This window comes from Micropterus dolomieu, linkage group LG21 (genome assembly GCF_021292245.1).
Source record: "Micropterus dolomieu isolate WLL.071019.BEF.003 ecotype Adirondacks linkage group LG21, ASM2129224v1, whole genome shotgun sequence".
In the NCBI taxonomy this organism is placed as follows: Eukaryota; Metazoa; Chordata; class Actinopteri; order Centrarchiformes; family Centrarchidae; genus Micropterus; species Micropterus dolomieu.
The window spans coordinates 21,547,490-21,564,563 of record NC_060170.1 but is presented as its reverse complement, the minus strand read 5'-3'; the positions used below and the strand labels follow the sequence as shown (position 1 = coordinate 21,564,563).

At 39.4% G+C, this 17,074-nt stretch overlaps 1 protein-coding gene across 2 annotated transcripts in view; it reads left to right on the top strand.

The window, feature by feature from the left end:
• The window catches only part of LOC123959657 (netrin receptor UNC5C-like), a 187,276-nt gene that overhangs the window by 34,014 nt on the left and 136,188 nt on the right, over positions 1-17,074 (top strand). The gene's annotated exons all lie outside the window — the stretch shown is intronic.

The following is a 17,074-nucleotide window of genomic DNA, read 5'->3' as shown; positions in this document are numbered from 1 at the left end:
GTCTGGGGAAATTATAAATTTATTTTTATCACAATTATCACATACGTAAATTAAACGAGGCTCAGGCAGAGAAACGAATGGATGTCTTCCCTTTTGATTTCCCATTGGAACACTTTCTCTCCCTTGCTATCCCTCACAGACTCCCTCTCATAAACATATGCATACACACATAATGCAGGCAGAATTTGTGATTGGACACCATTTTATTTTTGTCCTATGTTTGTAAAGTATCTCAGATATGCGTGCCTCTTCCTGGTTCTCACAGGCCAGCCACTCAGGGGACAGATAATAATCTGTCTGCCAATCAGCACTAACACTTCCCAACCAAATCCCAGAGTTTGTCAGGTTTCCAAATATTGTTGACTTAATTTTTTGCTCCCTCTGGCTACTCCACCCTATGGTACAACAGAGAATTGGAAAACCCTTGACATTTTCTCACATATTAGTGGTTTCTCTCTTCTTTACTTCCCCTCTCTCTCTCTTTCTCTCTCTCTCTCTCTCTCACTCACTCACTCACTCACTCACTCACACACACACACACACACACACACACACACACACACACACATAGCCACTTAAAAATGGGGACAAGCACACACATGGGGATTTGGAAAGTGGTTTTGGACATTTGCTCTCCTTCTAAGCACTTAAAAGGGATTTCAACAGGAGAAAATGGAGGAGAAAAGAAATGGAGAGCGATGAAGGAAAGAGAGAGGGATGAAGAGAAGGGAGGGAAGGGTAGTGTATCTAAATAGGATAATAGAAGAGCTGTCCCTTCCTTAGAGCTGTTTTGGTAGCACCTAGCTCCAGTGTGTTCTAATTTGTATGAATGGTATAATTTTGGCTTTGCTTCCACGTCTTTCCTGTTTTGTAAAGCCGGCTCTTCCTTAAATTGCTCCAATTTAGATGATTTATTAAGATGAATGCAAATGTAGCATTTCTGTGAATCACTTATGCCTCCTAGTCTTTGAATCTGGTTGGACCTGATGGTGCGTTTCTTTTATTTTTTTATAAACAGTTTTTTTTAGCATTGGTGATAACATGCTTGCAGTCATGGACACTGCTGGCTGAGCACAGAGGCGTATGCCAGTAAATGAGTTCGTCTTAAGGCTCCCCCCCCCCTTGGTTTCCTCCCCTCATTACTTTGCTGTGAGCCACTTCAAATATTATTACTTGACACTGAAAAGGAAAGCTGTAAAAAGAATATTATGGAGTAAGTGAGGGGAGAGTTAAGTGTGAGGTCTGTATGTTCTTACAAACATACACTTGGCCTTTTCAAGACCTGTGAGCCTGTTATCAGTTAAGCAGGAAAAGCTTCTGTTTGTTTTCTTTATGGCTGTTTTCAGACTGTAGGCCAAAGTGTCCCAAATCTGTTGTGAACCCCCGAAGTCACATAGAATCTGATCTTTTCCAGTTCAGATTTGGGCTACTTTCATATGCGGTCCAAATCAGATACAGCTCGGATTCTCCGCCATGTGACCTGGGCAATCAGATCACAATGCATGTCACTCACTCTAGAGCGACCGTGGTTACAATTCTGCGTCAAGTGCAGCCTGCTCGCTTGGGCGGAACAGTAGAGAGAGAGAGAGAGAGAGAGGGTTTACAGGAAATCTGGAGAACTGTGACCCCGGGAGGAAACCGGCAGAGGGCAATGAAAAACGAGAGTCTCCTGTTAAAATCGGGCGGGTTAGCAAGTATAAGCTAACCTCTGTGGCCTGCATGAATACCTCCATACATAGCGTGCTGCGTGTGATGTCGTATTATTCTGTTGCCCATGAAGGTCACTTTCAGGCCGTGGCCAGTTTATGCAGGAGTCTGATATGGGCCACATTTAAAAAAAAAATGTGAACATCCAGTCGAAAAAGTCTGATCTGGGCAATAAATCGGAATTGAGCATTGAGGCCTGCAATGTGAACATAGCCTATTTCATCACAGAGAGGGAGACTGACCAGAAGGAAATGGATGACAAAGTGGCTTTATTGGCTTTCTTTTCTTTCCTCATGTCATCCTCATTCTGTCCCGTCTTAACAGACTTATTTTTGAATCAATTTTGAAAAGATAAAAGCCCTCTCTTTTCTTTTCCTTTCAGCAAGTTATCTTATTATTTTCTTAAAAACACATTATAAAGACTTATAGTAGAGTATGTATGTTTATATTGCAGTAATGCTAGCATGGGCAACTGCATCCTGAACACAATATGGTAATGGTGCTTCAAGTATCTGAGCACCAGATGTCTAAACTGATGGTCGACTGTATGGTGACGCTAAACACAATGTTCTGCACAGCAGACTGACTGTTTCATTAAAAATCTGAGTCTTTATTGAATACGAAAAGTAAACCTAATCCTTAATCCTGTGTAGGTATTTTGGTGTGTTTTTCTATGTAAGGACATCTGTTTCACTCCCCTTGTTGTTGCATCTAATTGACACTTGACTAATCATTCATCTATAACTTAGGGCTTGGCGGTATATCAGGATATGAGGTATACAAAGATAGAGATATAAAATTAGACAATACAGTTTATACCGATATAGTTTGATGTTGAGTTAATGAATGTTTCTGTAAAGTCCTGCCAGCGTTTGCTAATCTCTCTCTCTCACTGCAATTAAAATGGTGAAATAAAAAACAAGCTAAGTTACTACAAATAGTTAACTTAAAGATATATTTTCCATACCGGAATTCTGCCTAACAGTACCGGGTTATGACTTTTTGGTCCATATCGCCCAGCCCTACTATAAACTATACAGCAATGTCCAGAAGACTAACTCTTGTTGATTTTTAGTTGTGTGTCTAACTGATCCAGGGGGAAGAAAATCACTAATTTCTTCACAGATCAGATGCCTCTGGATTGTGTGTTTTTACTAAACTTCATATACATTTAAATATTGATGTTTGGCTAAGGGGCTGCCTCAAAGGGTCATCAGACAGATGTAATAGACATTAACAGATAAAAAAACACAGCTGTGACATCAATATAGAAAGGATGAAGAAAAAGCTATTTGCAAATAAATACTGCTAACTCCCCTTTTATTCTACTGAGTATACTCAATATGACATGGACATATTATATTCCCCATAAAAAACGAACCTGTCAGCATTTGAACAAGAACTGGACGATTTTTATCATTTCTCCTTGTGCATTTTTGACATTTAAAGTACTTTCTTTACTAAAGTACTTTCATTGGTACGGTCATGCAATATTTATCTGCTCAAGGGAGGCATTTGTCGCTTACAATAAAGGAAAGAATGGAAGTCTGGAGCTATGTGATGTCTGCGGGACACAAAATGATATGCTGAGTGCAATATGTGCGTATTTTTCATTGCATTCCCATAAGTACCTAAATCGCTTCTGCTTAGACATAACTCCGTGCTGGTCTATCTCCCCTCTCAATCCGATTTATTGACAATGACTGCATGCCTTAAGTACGACATATATATTTATTGTACAGATCCCATTACAGGTCCAAATGATAACCAGTGCAATAGACCAAACTATAGTGAGAATGCACAGAAGGCTATAAAAGTTTGGTGGGGATTTAATATGTATCATACTGAAGAGGGAAACAAACAGTATCTTGCACACAAATTCATAGCCATAGACACATATCAGAATTGACAGGATAATGGTTTCTTGCATTTAGTGACGAAGCAATGCATTATAACCTCAGTAAACCTTCTATTACTGCCTCCAAGTGATGCCAAAATAGCACATACACACGCGTGTGCAACCATTGACACGTTAATGTAGTAGTCGCGTTAAGCACGTTCGTTTTCACTGTTACTGCCCTTCCATAAAATGTTTGTAACATAGGAGATTGTCCTTAACACACACACACGTGCACATGTTTCTTCCACTATCCCTGTGGTGACATCTCATTTACATAATGCATTCCCTAGCCCCTTACCCTAACCTTAACTATCACAACTGCATGCCGAACCTGAACCTAAAACCAAGTCTTGAGACCTAAATTGAGTCACCCTCAGTTAATATGCATTCAAGTTAAACTTCCCACGGGGATATAAAAACATGAAACACACACACCCACTTGAAAAGTGTATTTCATAGTGGAAGACACTAAATGAGAGTGTCCTTTTTCTGAGTAAGAAATTAAGTAATTTTGTCATTTGGCAGGATGCCCTCAGGCTAAACAATAAATTGACATTAAGCTAAAAAAACAAAATGCAAATGTATGTGTTAATATTAACAAACTGACAATGTTGGTGTAATTCCAAAGTTTTATGAGGTTATTTAGCTTATTTGGAGATTTTTCCAGTGTTGAGGTAAAACCTCACTGGGTGCATGGCTCTTTATGAGCTGAGCAATTTAAAGTTTTATACACCTACTTGGAATGTGGGGGGAATAAAAGTGAATGTGCTGTTAACGAAGAGAGAAGAATGGGGTTATTGTCCCCTTCTTTTCCAGCACCGTGATGATACAGTATGCAGACAGGAAGGTTATGGGGCCTACAAGTTGCTAAGCTTTCTTGTCTCTGGAGCTGGAGAGAATTATTGTCACCTCTCAACTGACCTCAGCATTATCATTAAAAGCTGTAATCACTGCCTTAAGATATTTTAAGAAAGGGGAAGAAGGAAAAGAGGAACAGGGTGGTAGAAAACAATTTGTTTTACTTGTTATGCAAAAAAGGAATTCCTGCGTTGTTGTTTACTACAAATGTAATGGAGGTCAAATGCTAGTCTGACCAGCTACGTGGCACAGTGAGCTGTATACATTTTGAGACTGGGTAAGAGTTTAGATGTGCACAATGCTTCTTTCCAGTCTGATAACTAAAAAACCCTGAGAGACTGGGAAAACAGACAGATAAAAAAAAATATCAATGAAGATATGTTGTGTTGAATATTTCTAATAATAACAAAGTAATTAAAGGAGACCTATTATACTGCTTTTCCAGTGCTATATTGTAGTTCTGTGACTCCTGTATGGCAGCTTTGCATGCTGTCAATACTGGCTCTTCATTTAGGCCTTCATTTCAGCCTCTGTCTGAAACAAGCTGTAGATGCTCCTGTCTCTTTAAGCTCCCCCTCCTCTCAAAGCCCACTGTCTTCTGATTGGCCAAGACCTGAAGCATGTTAAGGCTTGTGCAGACTACACGACTTTCAGCGTCGGCCGATGGCCGTGCTGTTCACACAACGATACTTGTCGTCTTGTGACGGTAGTATTGAAGTCGTTGTGGCGTTCACACTACTTGACTGATCGGTGACAGGGGGTCACACACTACACGAGCTGACAGCGGCTCTGTCACCAAACCACCAAACCACGTTTTGTCAAGAAAACACACGTGAAATGTGAAACGGGAAATGACACAAACCTACAAATGAAACAGCTGTTGTTTGTTATTATAAAGATAGAAACTATAAAGACAAAGAATATGGATGAAATAATGGATTAGCACACACAGGTGGCAGGGATTGTCTGAGCTACAGAGAGAACTGGAGGTGAATAAAAAGTGTTTTGTGGTGAAAAAGTAGCTGCCGGCAGATGTCGGCGATGTGTCAGAAATGTGTAGGGGAGCCGTTTTGATGCGTCGTTAAGTAGCTCCGAGCTCCCCGAGGGGCAAAACGGGCTAAAAATCGTGTAGCATGAACTAGCCTTTACCAGGCTGTCTTTGTCGCTGAGCGGTACAGACAGATTGAGCCTTGCATTGTCGTTGCTGTGGGAGCAAATTACCATATATCGAATGCCGGAGAACGGAGCCGTTGGTAGAAAAAGCTGTTCGAAACAGAGCGTTCAGAACATTCAGGACATCTGAGGTTTTGGCTCACAGGGATGTCTTTTAAATACTTGAACCTCATTATTTGAAGCTTTGGCCATGTTTAACATGAACATCCAACATTGTAACATTCTAGATAAGTCACAAAATATGGAAAAGCATAATAGGTATCCTTTAAACAATCGAAATCAGGTGAATTAAACAGTTGAACAATGTGGTGCATAAAGCGTGATTCATACTTGCTTCGGGTCTACATGCGTCACCACGCTGTAGGCTACGTAGTAGGCTACACAGTAGGCTACGCACGTAAGCATGCATTCATACTTGTGCGTCGGTGTCTCCCTCATTCCAATTACACCGGTAAATGCTAGTTGCAGGTAGCGCTACAGCGTCCACTGTGTTGATTTTTGCTCGCCGAGCAGGCTATGGATCACGGAGCACTTCCTGTCGGCTCAGAGGCATTGCACGGCTACCCAGCCGACCAATCACAGTTCTTATGGTCCACGTTGCCCCGACTTATAGTTACATTTTTGAGGAGGTGCACGTCAGGCTATGTAGGCTACTGTGTAGGGTACACACACACACACACACACGCACACACACACACGCAAATACCTAAGTCCCTGCTTTATATTGTGTTTATCAAGATGGACCTACATTATGTCCATGGTCAGAAAATCACCAAAAACTACAACTTTTGCATTGTGCCTCTGCTTTCAAGAAAAATGTTGTGTGTTTTTTTTTTAGAAATACTAGAAATGAACCCATGAATTGGGCACTGATCAGAAAAAGATTACATTTATTGCAGACATTACTGGTTGTCTTTTTATTTAACAGATGAGAAAAGCTGATTGTATAACCGGTGTGGCAGACCATATAGTCTCTTCCTGAGCTCAATGGCTGCCTGAATGTCTGTCTAGCCCCATGGACACTCAAGATGGTGTTGTTGAGTCATTGCACTTGTTGCATCGCCATTCACACATGGTCTGTTTATAAAACTGGATGAGATGCCTTGCGGCAAGAAGGGGTTGAATAACTCTGTCTGACATACAACCCTGATACATAAAAAAAAAGAATCATCTGCTAAGTCTTTTTGTTTGGTAAAAAAAAATAAAAAAACTTTGACATTTTCTCTCAGCTCAGAGAAGTTCTCATACTACACTACCACAGGGCCCTAGCACTCTGTGGACACTGGCAGACCAGACAATACTGCCTGGCTAACAATGGAGACGTGACTCGCAAATTCAATTCAATTCATGCACTTCGTTTGCTCTTATGGGTGCATTACAGTTCTGATGTGCCGTGTTTAAATATCCTCATGTCTATTTCTTGTTCTTATTAACCTTTTTATTGACTAAGAAAAACCATGCAAGAATTCCATTGCACAAGTCTCTGAAATCCAAATTTTAAGTTAATTAAAAGTGTAGCACAAAGAACCCAAAGAAGAAAAAAAACTGATTGACTGAAGGCTTTTCTTATTGACTTTTACCCCACTTGTAAACTCTTATGCCTTTTCTCCCAAACCCTCTTGTCAAATTGCAAATGCCATCTAGCTGTGTGCAATGATGCATTCAACCATTTTGGCGCCGGACTACAAAATCTGCCTGCTGTAATTGCCTAAAACATTTTATTTCTCCCCTATCACCAAGGCATTCAGTTAATGTATCTTGTATCTGATAGTGTTTCCACGTTGTTTCTTTGCTTTGGCAGGGTGGATGTGTGCTTTTCATGGGTGTGAAGGGTCTTGATTATAATTTAATTGGATTGTGCTGTTTTGTGGAGATTATTCCAGGGTCTGGGAGAAAATGATCCACGAATGAGCAGAGATGCAGACGATTGGCTTGTGAACACAACACACACGTGCAATAGAGGCACAAAACTGGAATATGCATGCACACGCAAACACATGGAAACTAAATAATCGGCTGTCATCCATGCTGCTTGCGTTGAGCTCTGTCTCCTCAGCAGCTTTTTGCTTCACTGCCTCACTGACTCAACGTCACTTTAAACAGTTTGGACATTTCAATATTTTCACTCTTAGTAAGTGTTTTGTGATCTCTTTCTTTGTCTGTTGCTCTAGCTTTCAGTCACTCTCATTTCTCTTTTGTTCTTTTGCCCTCCTTTTTCCTTTAGTCTCCCTAACCCTGTCTATCCATCAAACTTAATGTTTCTCTACCACATTCATCTTCCTATATTTAATTCTATTTGCATTTATACTCTATAGTAATTGACCAAAAAACTGAATCACACAGCGTCCCAGTACATATTCTATATTCTCCCCTTAATTCCTCTTCTATCCAATTCATTTCTTTTGTGAAAAGTTTTGACTGATATGCCAGAAATTCTGCCAGTTTCTGTAATACATATCTCCTGTGAAAAAGTATTAATTTGGTGGTGTTGTGCCTCCATCCTGTGTCTCTCACACTTATTTTATTTTTGCTCTCATGTCCTTCTTTGTCTTTTATTTTTATATTTCTATTATAAATATTATTATAATTATTCAAATATTAAAATATATTATTTCATGCTGTGATCGACCGCTGGTTTCTTTTCTGCTTGGGAGCACAGTAATCAGCCATTTTGGCATGAGTATGGCTTGTGTGATGTATGCCAAAATTATAAATTATTGTGTTGCAGTGTTTACAGAATGCTTAAGTACACAGCTCTGTTCATAGAGCTTTATATTTATGCTTTCATATATCTTGACACACATACACACACACTCACCCCTGCAGACTGAAGACCGCCAAAGCAGCTGGCCAAACTAGATAGGCATTTCATCAGACTGACACACATATACACAAATACACAACGATAGTTTTTAGAGGAAGGGATTAAAATAGAAACAGGTTAACAGATCAACACAGAGACAACTTACGCTGGAAGAATTTGGGATGAAATAAAGCCATTGTAAAATGAATGATGATGAGACAACTTAGCCTCCCACCTCATCAAACTCTCCCTCCAGCAATTTCTTTCTGTACAAACATAAAAGTAAGATACACACAGACTTTGATGCCGTATCTTGAGGTGTGTGTCTTTTGTTATTTCTTCACACTTTTAATCTGTATCATTTTACTCTCCATTACAACGCCGATTACAGATGTCTTGGTTAAATGTGTGTTTACTGTAACTACATTTGAGTCCCCTGACAGTGTTGCTGTGGGTGGTGGATTCACTCTTGATAGAAGACAGAAAGGCTAATTCTGGTCAAATCAGGATTTTGACTGGTCTTGACCCCAATTAAGGCGCCTTGTTCGATTTTAAAAGACCCCAGTGAGGATCCTGCTCCCGAGTCTTTGTTGGTAGAATCCACTCATCTTGAACATATATCTATGAGTCAAACATCGATTCGATAAAAATTTAATAGACTCTAATCTTTGGGATGTGCATCCCCTCTAATTGGCTGGTTGGAATTTTGCAGAGCGCAGTGTGCGTCATAACAGACAACCCCAGCTGACATGGCTCTGAATCATCTGAAACAGTAAAGTTGGGGGCGATGATGTGTTTGTGCCAGTTGCTTTTTTTGTTAAAACAATTCAAATTGGAAGTAGTCTGTCATAATTATTTCTCTGAGTAATTTGGATGTGACAATAGTTTCACACCATCCCAAAACTTTTTTAATATTCCTGAGCACTCACTCGTTGCAGTCAGAAGTGAGTTGAATTAAGCTGTGACCTCTCAGATGAACTGTGTCTACCACGCTGAATTGTTTTAAATGGTCGGAAACAGTATGGAAATTCTCTTGTAGCTTAGAATTATGCTGCCCAGGCTTGGTTCACTCGCACTGGGGAATGTATCGGGTCCTTGACAGAGCAGAAAATCGGCACATCCTCCACTCCTGACCATTCTAAATTAAATTTTGTACAGAATTTTCATTTTAATGCACAGTCATCTCAGTGTGACTGCACATTTCAGTTCAGTTGTTACTGTATCAACTCTGAAGGAATGAACTCCAGCCTTATATTTGGTAATGACTGTGAGTTATTATATTCTTCTCTTATACACCATTATTCATTTTTGATGCATGCAGCTTATATTGTAGTAAACAGAAAATTTGTATTTTGATTATTTTACACCATTTTCTGACATTTGCTAAGACAAAATGATTAGTCCATTACTCAAGAAAATAATTAGCAGATTCCAGAATTAAAGATTCAATGTGTAATATTTAGGAGGATCTGTTGACAGAAAAGTAATCCATCAGTGGTGTATAAAGACTTTAAATAAAGAACTGTTATGTTTTTATTACCTTAGAATGAGCCATTTCTATCTACATACACTGCGGGTCCCCTTATATGGACGTTGCCATGTAACCATGGGAGGAGGAGGGGGAGGGTGCCACATTCCGACTTAAGGGCACATGATCACACACCGAAGTCAGAAGAACTTGGGATATGGGACCATCCGAGGACCATGTGAATACACCCCAAGCCGCTGGTGGCAATTTGCATCCCTCACTGAACAAATTTTGATTATTTTGGATGAAATTGAATGCTATGTAGCAAGTCCTAAAATATATTGTGGCTGCAGTCAAACTGGGTTTCGTTACCTGCTCATTCGTATGAAGAATGAAGACCTTGTATTTCCTTGTAGTCGTAAACTGACCGTTTCTCTTTTGCTTTGCAACTCAGATTGAAGTCTTAGGGTAATGATGAAAGGTTCTGATAAAATGTGAATAAAATTTTTTAGACTTCTTAGCCTGCTAGCCACTGCTCGCCTGCAGTTACCCACCTGCTTTTTGCCTCACAAGTAAGTTGTAGTAGGCGACACTGAAATTGAACAGATGATTATAGATCAAATATTTTGTGAATAAAAATGACACCTGTATGTAATTTTGGGCCCGACAGCCTACATTGGTTGTTGTTCAAGAGTTCACCAAAGTATGCCAAAAACAACAGACGTAATACCACATTAAAGTATCTTAGCAGTCCAGTGTTACTTCCTTCACTCCTTCAGTTTGTTCTCCAGTTTCAGTGGTTGGTACTACATGACTGAAGCACTTTTGCAACAATAGGAGGGAAGGAGAAATGGGAACTAAATGAGACATACAGAATGTGAACACGCTCATGGGAATACAGATGCAGACTGAGCGATACAGCGAGAGACAGTGTACAGCAGAACAAACGAACCAGAGAGTGCTGTGTCGAGTTTGTTTAACACGAAATAGAATCCTATCACACCACCTGAAAATGCAACAGATCTGTTCTTATCCCAGTTTTACAGCCGATCAAATGCATTTTTATTTTTGCTTGAATCCAACAATAGAGGAATTCTCCCTTCATCTCTTACTGAGATTTACATCACCCATGAGCTCTTCACTAACACAGACACAGGGACTGTCTACGCTTTCATTCAGATTGATTTATCAGTGGGTAATAGTTTATGTGCTGCCCCCATTTTAGTTGTTTCAAATAAATATCTGCGAAAACAAACGCATTTCAAGTTAAAAATCATCTGCAGTTTTGAAGATTTTAAGGGTTTAACAGTAGTTGATGGATTGTTGGTTTTCTTCTGAAATAAAAAACGTCCACTACCTTAGTGTTATGAAGTCATTTCTATACTGGATTCTTCTACATTTTGGACTTCAATTCTCTAAGCTACTTGGAATGTCCACACCTTTGAGAACATTTTCCACCCAAAAAATGTGAGAAGGCTATAATAATGAATGTCTTCAAAATATTGACTTGAAAAGAAATGAATTCCTTTAGTTTTATTAGTTATTGATTGTTGCTAAAAATGTATTTTTTGGAAAACTGCTAAATTACCCGGCAATTTTCTCTTTACTCGTCCCTCACCTTTCTATCTCCTCCATTCCTCTCTTACCCTCCCTCTCATTCCCTCTCTCCTGACAGCGAAGGAATAATTCTCAGTAAATTACTGTCTCTGTCTTTTCCTTTGTCTCACGGTTTGAGGCTTCCGCAAATTCTCCCAGAGACAAACATCAAAGATCTTCCAAACCACTTTACAATTAGACTAGAGAGGAAAAGCTTAAAATGGAAGATCTATGATTCCACTTTGAAGACCGAGTGTTCAATGAAATATGTAGGCAGAGAAGCTCAAAGTTGTTTAGAGAGTCTGAAAATTGTGGCATTTTCCTTTTGAGGAAGAAAGAACTTAATTATATATTTTGCCTGATTACCTGAATATTTAATTTGGATGGGAATTGGGATAGTCTGATTGGTCTGTTGAGGTGCTAGCTTTAGATCTGGGTGTTCTAGTTTCAAACTTTCAAAGAGATTCGGGTGTTTGAGGTTGTTGAAATTCCCTCAAGGCTGAAAGGTCAGCTGACAAGCAGGCAGGTCAGAAGGTAGAGTCCAAAACAGACTCAGAAATTAGTCAGACCTGTACACAGTAGTAAAGTTAGAACAGTTGTAGATTGATATGCATAAATACAATCAAACAAACACTTCAGAAAGACAGGTGTGGGGGTGCACATAATAAAATTTCTTTTACCTGTGATATTCTTAAATTTGAATGTCTGCATACAATTTAATGGCAATCCATTTGATAGTTGTTGAGACAGTTCAGTATGGACCGTGGTGGACTGAACAACAGAGGGACTTTGCCATCCATAGAGTCATACCGCTAGGGTGGATAACAACTACATTTCTAGATAAATGTATTTTTCTAATGTATCCACATACATAAAAATAAATAGCTACACAAAATATTTAATTGAATAGATTATACAGTGTGAAAGACCGAGTTGAGTGCCAGATTTAATATCTAGTATGTCTCAGTATTGGCAACTAAACAGTGATTAGTCATTAGCAGAGGGCAATGCTAGTTCCTCCTTCGCCTCATGGCCTGCTGAGACAGAACAAGGCAGAAAAGCAAATCCTGCCAGATTGGTTGGAAGAAAAGGCAGGCAGGCAGAGCTTTAGAGACTTTTTTTTGTACATTTTGGTATGTCATCCATCCATACCTGTCTGGGGCAAATCAATACTTCATGGCAGATGGAAATGTTGGACATGTTGGTACCAGAAACTGTGAAATGAAGAGATGGGTGGAACAGAGAGGCAATTCACATATGAGGAGAAATGGAAAGAAAGAAAAGGTGCAGGCGTTCAGATAAAATTGTAAGCAAGCAGAGACAGAATGGACACACTTGTACAATGCAATCTATTAACAGCTCCACAAACCCAGGTATTAGAATGATCCAATGCCTCTTTGACACAGTTCCTCTGGGAGAAGATGTTTCCCAGGGGACATTTTCTGATTAGTTGGCAGATAATGGCTTCTGTGTGAGAGATGCAATAAAGCGTATTAAACTTGAACTTGAGGTTGAGACTTCAATATTTGTTAAACCTGCAGTTACCTTTGTCTAGTGCTCCTTTGTAGCTCTCACTAAAGAGGTTATCCCGGCTTTTTTCTGTCAGCACTTGAGAACAGCAAATTTACATATGTGCTAACAACCCGACAACTTGAATATTTTATTGACATTTTCTCTCCCACTTATTGACCTTTCAACAACCCCGTCGAAACTCGTGTAAAATCGTAGCTTTTGAAAAATTTGCCTTATGAGAATATACAATACAAAGCAGAGCATTAGGTGTATTACCTTATTAATTACAGCTGTTCTTATCCATTCATCACAGCCAAAGCTGTAACTAACCCGGCAGATAAACTGCAGAGATAAGTGGTGTCATGGGCATGCTGATGCCTGCTCACACTTAATGATAGCTGCCTTGTTGATTGCTCTGAAGCCAATTACTGTGCTAGGTAATTGGGGTTGATTGCTTTGAGGCCAATTACGTCTGCTTGCACACCCGGTGCCTTTATTTTTTTGTGGTGGCGCGTGAGGTGCCATTATTTTGTGTGGTCAAATACAGTGTGGTCTTAAATGATAACATCAAGTTCCTGTTACATGGAGACATTTTACTTCCAATTTCAGTATTTTTTACTGTGACCTTTTTTATATTTCACTTGAACTAAAAGTTTTCTTCGGTTCTTTGTGTTTCTGGCTTGTGCCGCAGTAACCCATTGAAAGCCCAATTAGAGTACTGTGGTTACAGCTATCACAGTAGTCGTATGAATGTGCTCATTATCTTGTGTGGTCATACAGTAGGTGTCATTGCCATCCATTCTAGCTGTGCTGGAGGAACGACAGTGGTTTGCAGACTTTGGGCTGGGCCGCTGAACACTGAGGTTCTATTCACAGCTTGCATTGAAATGAGTTGTAGTTGAACAGAGTATTTTTGAACTTCAAACTGGCTGAATCTCTCTTAGAATTGGGCCAGAACTAGGTTTGAAGTCAGTGTCTGTTTATTTTACAAAACATTTCTTTAAATAAACAAAGCATTTCTTTGCCAAAGCCAGAGCTGTTTTTTTGAAACCTGATGAAAGGACACACTTTTTCACTTCTGTTAATACAGCATTCAGTATTGGCAGTTTCACTGGTGCTACGTAGTAGTAAATGGTTATTTGTGTTGTTGCACAACAGCTTCTGTTAGTAGGACTACAGGACTTTGTGGATTTATTTTAGGAATACAATGGAGGTTCAATAATTGCAAAGTTGAGTTAGTGTAATTTTAAGTTACATGAACTCAATGATATCAGCCCATTTATAATCACATTGTGTGAACAAAAGTCAACTTAACATCACAGATTGTCATGTCAAATTAGTAATTGCATCTTTCAATGGTTGGTCAATTTGGCTCATTATCTGTTCTCCTCGTGCAGTGACAAAAAGTCCACTAACTATTGTAAATTACAGTGAGACATAAAATGCCACATTTGATAAGTCTCTGATTGACACCCACATCATTTTGTAACGCATTTTTTGTTCACTCTAACATTGTTGACTTAAGTAGCCTGATAATGAAAAGTGTGGTCTTACAGTAATTGTATGTAACTTATGTGACCAAACAATAATTGCATGTGGTTGCCCTCTAAGGCAGTGTGTGGGCTTTCTTTCAGATGTCATTATCTTCAGTGGTTCAGTGATAAACATCTATTCTAACAGAATATTGTGGGCTCATGCTGTGTTGATTGTCTAGAGTGTGTGGTTTTATCAGAGAAACGGAAAAAACAAGGAACGTATACTGTAGTTTTCTAGTTTATTCTGATACATTATTTAATTACTAACACTGAAAATCCAGGAACATTTGATATTTTGCTAGTCGAGAAGATAAAAGAGAAGGAAAAAAGACACCTAGTAAAGTTGGTTGTTCAGGAGGAAAATGCTCTGAAGTAAGGAAACATTTATGAAAGCGAGCTTGAAAGACTTGAACATAAATAATGCCTTGGCAACACATGCAGTTAGCATGTGTGCAGGTAACTGAAAGAGGAAGAAACCAAATCCAGTTTGTTTTTGCATTTGTATTTAGTCAAAAACTTAACCACTCAGTCATTTTACTTTTTGTAGATAATATATGCAAGAAACCTAAAAGCTTGGAGTAAGCTTTACTTAACTATGGGTGCCTGTTTAGTTGTTTGAAAGGGAGGAAGACTGAGATTGTAGGGGATGAAGCAAACTTGAGGGGGAGAGTTTTGTGCAGAGGTGGAAATAGACTACACTAGACTAGTGAGAAGAAAGAAAGACACAAATAGCACTGCTAAAGGACTCTCAGAGATGTTTCCACAGGGACGAGGTGGATGTAATATTTAAAGGTACAAGGGGCAGTGGTGTCACCTCCACTAGCTTTTAGACCTCTCTCAATAGCAGTCAAATACTGCCAAATCCCTGGTGCAAAATGGCTGCACAAAAGTAACATGACATCAAGTAGAAGCAAAGCATAGGTTATGTGAATATGCAGCCTCTTAGCTAGACTCAGTGTTTGTGCAGCTCCACAGCAACACATCGTTCAGCAACGTCAATCTCAGCGTGACTTAAACTTTCACAGCTCACGCTACATCACCGCAAAATAGTCAATTCAACACAACAGAACCTGTTTTTTAGTGAGTTCAATATGCTTTTCCAGAGTACTGTTAGTTTCAATTAAAAGCTGTTCACACCAATTTAAGTTTAGTCATGGACCTGTCTCCATTTAGTGCCCGGATATTTTATATCAGTAGTGCTGATATTTGGGCTTATTGTTGGTTGTTGCATCCCTGACTGTTCAAGACTCAGGGAACTCATTTAAGTATTGTACTAGTGACATAATGGATTAAACATATTTATTTATAGCTTTAGCTTTTTTTTGTTGCCATTTTTAACCTTGAGCAGCAATGTCTAGAGAAGCACTACCAGCATGCTCAGCTCGCAGTTGTGCCAGGTGTCAGATCTGTTTCATTGTTAATGAGAGAAAGCACTTTGGAAAGATTGACTTCAGGCTGTCTAACAAAGATTTCCTCACCTCTTGACTCCTGAGAAAAATATCTACTGTAAGATGATTATGTAAAGTATATTATGCTGTGAAAGTTGGTGGGGGAATCACAAAAATCTCAACAGAAAAAAAGTCTCAAACACATACGAACATATACAAAGCTTCTTATTCTGACTTGAAAGTCTGTAACATTTCAGCCTTCATCTAAATTACTTCAAACCATTATGTTCAAACTCCAAAATCCAAGTAAAGCAGTTCTTACTGTGTTACTTGACTCGGGTAAAGTCAGTTTGCACTTCGGTACAATGAGACTATTTGAATTATTAATACGGCAGTTGAAATAGAGTATAACAAATATGCACACACACACACACACACACACACACACACACACACACACACACAAATATTCCAAGACAGATTACATGAACTTTCAAGCCCCTGGCCCGTGGGACCTTTCAGCGCCTTTCTAATGTCTAGAAAGTTCAGTGTGTGTGTGTGTGTGTGTGTGTGTGTGTGTGTGTGTGTCCTAAGCGTGACAACAGGCCCTTTCATAAAGGTCTTGGCCCTTCATCTACCTTGGGGCTTAGACTGCATGCTGGCTGCCCCTGGAAAGACCTACATCATTTTTTCTCCTTCCTCTGTCTCCTTCCTTTCTGTCTCCCAATCCCCACTCCCGTTTGCTGTCAACGCAATTCATTTCAAAAGACTTTATTGGCACGGTCTGACTTGCATCGCTTTCTTTTCTTGACCTCTCCCTTTTGTTATTTTTCATCTTTTTTTTTAACCTAGTTTCCGTTCATTATCTTTATTTCAGTTACCCAGATAAACACCTTCATTTCCCTCCTTTTCTGCATCCTTTGCTCGCCTTTCCCTGACTCCTCACATTTTGATTTTTGATCTCTCTAACTGCCTCTCTGTCTGTCTGTATCTGTGCTTTTCTCTCTCTCATGCATGCACACACTCATACATATTCTCTTTCTAGGATTATCTCCCTCACACCCATGCACACGCTCACACACCCATGCACACACTCTGGCCCCTGTAAAATCTTGCCATGATATTTACATCTCA